We start from the raw sequence: 7,266 nt of genomic DNA on the forward strand, positions 1-7,266 counted from the left end.
TTTTTAACACCTTGCAATGTTGACATTCATTTGTTCTACCTCATGTAAAAACATATTTGTACCTTTTGTTGCAATCATTGAGCACCCTAGGTTTCCCTGAGTTACACAGTCTGTGCCGGTTTGAATGCATTTTGTCCCCCAAATGCCATTATCTTTGATGTAGTCTTGTGGGACAGACTTTTGGTGCTGAATAGATTTGCTTGGAATGTGCCCCACCTAGCTGTGGGTGGTGACTCTGGTGGGATACTCCCATGGAGGCATGTCCCTGCCCATTCAGGGTGGGTCTTGATCAGTGGAGCCATATAAATGAGCTGGCTCAAGGAGAGAAAATGCAGTGCAGCTGTGAGTGATGTTATTTGAAGAGGAGCAAACTTGCTAGAGAGGAATGTCCTGGGAGAAGCCATTATGAAACCAGAACTTTGGAGCAGACGCCAGCCATGTGCCTTCCCAGCTAACAGAGGTTTTCCGGATGCTATTTGCCATCCTCCAGTGAAGGTACCTGATTACTGATGTGTTAACTTGGACACTTTATGGCCTTAAGACTGTAACTGTATAGCCAAATAAACCCCCTTTTTATAAAAGCCAATCCATCTCTGGTGTTTTGCATTCTGCAGCATTAGCAAACTAAAACAGACTTCGGTACCAGAGAAGTGGGGTGCTTTTGCTGCTGAGTTTGCAAATACCAAACATGTTGGAGTGGCTTTTTAAATGGCTAAGGGGAAGATTCTGGAAGAATTGTGAGGAGTTTGATAGAAAAGGCCTAAACTGCTTTGAAGAGACTGTTTGTGGAAATATGGACTCTGAAGATACTTCTGACGAGGCCTTTAACAGAAATGATGACTGTATTGTTGCCAACTGGAAGAAAGGTGATCCTTGTTTTAAAGTGGCAGAGAATTTGGCAAAATTGAGTCCTGGTATCAGATGGAAGGAAGAATTTGGAAGCAACAACCTGGAATACTTAGCTGAGGCAATCTCCAGACTACATTTGGAGGATGTATCCTGGCTTCTCCTTGCAGCTTATAGTAAAATGCGAGCGGAGAGAGAGAAACTTAGAACTGAACTCTTGGGTTCAAAGAAACCAGAAGTTGATGGCTTGGAAAATTACGGGCATCCAGTGGGTGGAATCTCAGAAGCTACAGCTCAACGTGAGGATATAACCAAACATGGAACCCAGCCACCATTTCAGTACAAGCCAAGATTGGAAAAGGAGTTAAGCAGAAGGGATTTGTGGAAAGTTCTGTTGTCTGATGGCTTTGACCCCTGCATGCTTCATGCAAAGCCAACAGAATTTTTGTGAGATCTTCATAGACAGAGCCATTGCCGGTCTGGACTGGAGGAGACAGACAAGGAAAAAATTAAAGGAAAAATCTCTTCAAAGACAGAGCCATGGAGGTTGAGGTCTGGAGTCAGGAGGTCTCAGACTGGGAAAGCGGAGCAGCCCACACGCATGGAAAGGGTGAGTTTGCCCTGGAGGTCGAGGGCGGGCTTTCCGCCTTGATGCTCTGGAAGAGTTTTGCCACCTCAGTCCCAAAGAGGTTGGAGCACATTCCCAGGGAATTGGGGAGAGCCTGGCTGCCACCACACTGTTCTGAAGGGGTTGAGCGTGTGCCCCGGAGATGGAAGGGAATCTGGGAGCTGCCCGGATGTTTGAGGAGGGCGGGGCCAAGAAGGTGGTCTACCCAATCTGTGGATATGTTGGAGCACTCACCTAAGCATTTGGAGAGGAAAGGGCTGCTGAAAAGGCCCTTAGGAAGGGTTAGACTCCCGCTCTCTCAAGCCCCAAGGATGCAACGTTGTTCTGTAAATGACTCTCAGACTTTGAAATCTAATGGAGTTTGTCCTGCAGGTTTTAGGAACTGTTTTGGTCCTGTTAACCCTGTTTTCCTTACTGTTTCTCCTTATGGCAATGGAAATGTTTATCCTATGAATGTCCCTCCTTTGTATATTGAAAGCATATAACTTGTTCTAAGTCCACAGATCCAAAGCTAAAGGAGAATTGTGCCTTAGGACCCACCATGCCTGTAATCAATTTTGATGGGATCTTGTACTTAACTTTTGTTACTGAAATGATTTAAGTTTTTGTGAAATTGTGATGGAATGAATGTATTTTGTACTTGGAAAGATAATGTCATTTTGGGGTCCAGGGGGTGGAATGTGCCAGTTTGAATGCATTTTGTCCCCCAAACGCCATTATCTTTGATGTAGTCTTGTGGGACAGACTTTTGGTGCTGAATAGATTTGCTTGGAATGTGCCCCACCCAGCTGTGGGTGGTGACTCTGGTGGGATACTCCCATGGAGGCATGTCCCTGCCCATTCAGGGTGGGTCTTGATCAGTGGAGCCATATAAATGAGCTGGCTCAAGGAGAGAAAATGCAGTGCAGCTGTGAGTGATGTTATTTGAAGAGGAGCAAGCTTGCTAGAGAGGAATGTCCTGGGAGAAGCCATTTTGAAACCAGAACTTTGGAGCAGATGCCAGCCATGTGCCTTCCCAGCTAACAGAGGTTTTCCGGATGCTATTTGCCATCCTCCAGTGAAGGTACCCGATTACTGATGTGTTACCTTGGACACTTTATGGCTTTAAGACTGTAACTGTATAGCCAAATAAACCCCCTTTTTATAAAAGCCAATCCATCTCTGGTGTTTTGCATACTGCAGCATTAGCAAACTAAAACACATTCCCAGTCTCTATCATTTGTCTCTTGTTCTGGTGTCCCACATGATCCCAGCCTTCCTTTTTCAACCATATCCACAGTCATCTTTGTTCAATGTACTTGCATTGCTGTGCTACTATCTCCCAAAACTGTTTTCCAAACCTCTCACTCCTGTCTTTTCCTTTCTGTCTGCAGTGCTTCCTTTAGTGTTTCCTGTAGAGCAGGTATCTTGTTCACAAACTGTCATTTTCTGTTATCAGAGAATATTTTAAGCTTTCCCTCATATCTGAAGGATAGTTTTGCCAGATATAGGATACTTGGTTGGTGGTTTTTCTCTTTCAGTATCTTAAACATATCACCCCACTTCCTTCTTGCCTCCATGGTTTCTATTGAGGAATCCACACATAGTCTTATCAAGCTTCTTTTGTATGTGATAGATCACTTCTCTCTAGCTGCTTTCAGGATTCTCTCTTTATCTTTGATGTCTGATAATCTGATTATTGAGTATCTTGGCATAGGCCTATTCAGATCTATTCTGTTTGGGGTATGCCACGCTTCTTGGATCCGTAATTTTATGTCTTTCATAAGAGATGGGAAATTTTCATTGACTATTTCCTCTATTATTGCTTCTGCCCCATTTCCCTTCTCTTCTCCTTCTAGGACACCAACGACATGTAAATTCTTGCTTTTCATTTTGTCTTTAAGTTCCTGGAGATGTTGCTCGTATTTTTCTATTCTTTTCTCTATCTGTTCTTTTGTGTGTAGGCTTTCAGGTGCCTTGTTCTCCAGTTCCTGAGTGTTTTCTTCTGCCTCTTGAGATCTGCTGTTGCATGTTTCCAGTGTGTCTTTCATATCTTGTGTTCTGCCTTTCATTTCCATAGATTCTGGCAGTTGGTTTTTTGAACTTTCAATTTCTATCTTATGTACATCCTGTGTTTTCATTATACGGTTCATCTCTTTCACCATATCTTCCCTAAACTTTTTGAATTGACTTATTATTAGTTGTTTCAATTCCTGCATCACAGCTGAAGTGCAAGTTTGTTCCCCTGACTGGGCCATAACCTCATTTTCTTGGTGCAGGTTGTAGTTTTCTGTTGTCTAGGCATGGTTTCCTTGATTTCCCCAATCAGGCCTCCCCCAGACCAGAATGGGCTGAGGTCCCAGAAGGAAGAATTATTCAGTATCTGCTTTCCCTGAGGGTGTGTCTTAGAAAATTGGTATACCCTCGGATGCCTCCAGTCATTGTGCTTTTCTGCCCAGAAGGTGGTGCCTGTTAGCCTATAACTCTTTTTCCCCAAGTTCTGAATGAAAGGCAGGTAGTAGAGCTAGGCCCCACCCCCTTCCTCTTAGAGAAGATAGATCCCCTACACGGAGGTCATTAGGATTTCAGTGATCTCTCTCTGCCTGTGTTATACCCTTGTCCGGGTCACAGAACTGGGAACTGAAAATGGCTGAGGCTTTCTCCACTGAGTCAAAAAAGGAACAGAGAGTCCCCTTCAGAGCTAGTCTGAGGTGACCCACTGGTTCTCCAAGGTCAGTTGTCACCCAAAGCTTCTGTCTACTTGTTGGGGATCCATACCTTGTAGTGAGCAGTTCACACTCACTAATTAAAACTCCACTTGGAGCTCAGCTGAGCTATATTCACTTGCTGGGGGAAAGCTTCTCTCTGGCACCACGAGGCTTTGCAGCTCACGCTGTGGGGGGAGGGATCTCCTGATTTGGATCCACAGTTCTTACTTACAGATTTTATGCTGTGATCTTGGGCATTCCTCCCAATTCATGTTGGTGTATGATGAGTGGATGGTCACGTTTGTCCCCACACAGTTATTCTGGATTATTTACTAGTTGTTTCCATTTTTTTTTAGTTGTTCCAGGGGGACTACTTAGCTTCCACTCCTCTCTATGCCACCATCTTAGATCAATAGCATAAATTACTTTATTTTCAAAAATTCTTTTAATTCAATTTTATTGAGATGTAGTCACTAACCATATAATCATCCATGGTGTACACTCAATTGTTCACAGTACCATTATATAGTTGTGCATTAATCACCCCATTCATTATCACAAAAAAATAAGAATACAAATTAAAGTAAAAAACTACACCTAAAACATACCATATCCCTCATCCCTCCCTTTTATTCATTGACTTTTTGTTCTCATTTTTCTACTCATCTTTCCATATGCTGAATTAAGTGAGTGGGAGCCAAGAGGTTTTCACAATCACATGGTCACACAGTGTAAGCTATATAGTTATACAATTGTCTTCAAGAATCAAGGCTACTGGGTTGTAGTTCAACAGTTTCAGATATTTGCCTCTAGCTATTCCATTACACTAAAAACTAAAACTGGATATCTATATAATGCATAAGAATAACCTCCAGAATGACCTCTCAACTCCATCTGACATCTCTCATCCATTAAAACTTTATTTTGTTTCATTTCTCTTCTCCCTTCTGGTCAAGTAGGCTTTCTCAATCCCATGATGCCATGGCCAAGCTAATCACCCAAGGCATTCCCACATTGTGGGAAAATAGCCTGAGCTTTGAATACATCCTTGACATATTCAAGGATATGGATATCACAACACCAAATCCTGCCCAGAGGGAACACTGTCCAGGGCAGCACCCGCATTGTTGATACAAGAAGCGTAGACTGTCCCTAACTTCCCTGTCTTACTAACTTCTTTATCCTGCCTTCTCTGGCCTGTTACTAACTCCCCTAATTCTTGTGATAAAATAAAGCTAATAAATATGGTGTGGAGCAAGTGGAGGCACTCTTTGTCAACTAGGCACTGAGTCCCCTGCTCCCATAAAAATTTATCTTTGTGTCCATGTTTCACTCCTTCACTGCCCCATCAGCAACAATCTATGTTCAAATTAATTCTTTATCCATAAATATTTAAATTGTTTAGTAAGAAATCAAAGACTTATTGTTTTCAATGCAAACCTAAGGCTTCACATTTTAGTACAATGTAAACTTTAGAAACACAGATACTAAACAAAAACAAGGTGTTTCTCAAAGTGAATTTTCGTTATGTGAAATGAAATAAGTTGAATGAGAAATTAGGAAGGGTCCTTTGAGTGGAAAATCTTGGATAGTTGATCTTGAATCTGTTTGGTCTTCACCTCATAAATGAGAGGATTAAGCAAAGGTGGGACAAGTAGATAAAGGTTGGACAGAAGAATATGGATGTATGGTGGGATGTGGAAACCAAACCGGTGTGTAAAGAAGGAAAAGAATGCCAGGAGATAAAACACAAGGAAGACACAAATGTGGGCAATACAGGTGTTAAAGGCTTTGAGCCTAGCTTCCTTTTGAGGCAGGATGAAGACAGCTATAAATATTCGGATATAGGAGAGTGTGAGAAGATGATGTCAAATCCAAGTATACTGAAAGCCACAGACCATACATCTTGTTGATCTGAACATCTTCTGCTGCCAACTTCATGATGGCCATGTGCTCACAGTATGAATGGGAGACCACAGTGGTTCTGTAATATTTGAGCCAGCATTTGATGAGGATAAGACCTGGTGCAACAAAAAAGGCAGCTCTGAGTGTCACTCCAACCCAAATCTGAGTAAGATACTGGTGGGAGAAAATGGTTGCATGTCTCAGAGGATCACAGATTGCCACATAGTGGTCCAGGGCCATGGCCAACAGAATACCTGATTCAATAGTCTGAAATGTGTGGATGAACCACATCTGCAAGAGACAGGCTTCAAAATGGATCTCTGCCAAATGGAACCAGAAAATACCTAGCATTTTCGGTAAGATGCATGTGCTGAGAGCAATGTCTGTAGCTCCAAGCATTGCCAGCAGGAGATACATTGGTTCATGGAGGCTGTGCTCAGATTTGATGATGACCAGGAGGAGGGAATTCCCAAACAGAGCAAAGATGTACATGGCACAGAAAGGAATCCCAGTCCAGAACTGCACAGACTCCAAGCCAGGGATCCCAATCAGGGTCAGCAATGAAGGCATGAAGATGGTGCCATTGAGCTTAAACATGGTGGCTTTAAGCTGTTGATTAAGTCTGGCAGAATATGTTACATTTCCCTCTTCTGTTTCCTGACTTCACCTACATTTATGAAATCATAAGTTGTGACTCTTTCAAAGGGTGTTTTGTTAAACATACTCATTTATTGATGGGGCAATTAAATAAATACAAGATTCAACATAGGCACCCCCAGAATTTTTCAGTTTCACTCTCTTCCTCTCTGCCTCTACTCCCTTAAGACACAGGCAGGCACACACACATACACACAGTGTCAGCCTGAGAGATATACAGCCCTCACTATGAAAGAAAAAGACAAACTCATACCTGTTGAATATGAGAGCATATGGATTCTGAATCATCAGTTAAAATGCATTTCAAAGAACATCATTTCTTTTTTCTAGTTTATAAAATTTTGGGATTTAACTTATGTGCTACTTACATCTCCACTCTTGTGCTCTGACCATAAACACACATTCAATAAGTCAGGCAGTCAGGTAGAAGGAAAGAAATTTTAAAAGGCACACATTATTTCCTGAGCTATTTCAAGTGCTGGGAAATAAGAACATATAAAGTAAGGCCCTGAATCTCAAGGAGGCAGTGTTTTATTTTTGAAC

General features: G+C 42.2%; 1 pseudogene; it reads right to left on the minus strand.

The window, feature by feature from the left end:
* Nucleotides 1-5,717: 5,717 nt before the first annotated feature.
* Nucleotides 5,718-6,663, minus strand: LOC119537886 (annotated as a pseudogene).
* Nucleotides 6,664-7,266: the final 603 nt, after the last annotated feature.

The sequence above is a fragment of the Choloepus didactylus genome, chromosome 6 (assembly GCF_015220235.1).
Source record: "Choloepus didactylus isolate mChoDid1 chromosome 6, mChoDid1.pri, whole genome shotgun sequence".
NCBI classification, from domain to species: Eukaryota; Metazoa; Chordata; class Mammalia; order Pilosa; family Megalonychidae; genus Choloepus; species Choloepus didactylus.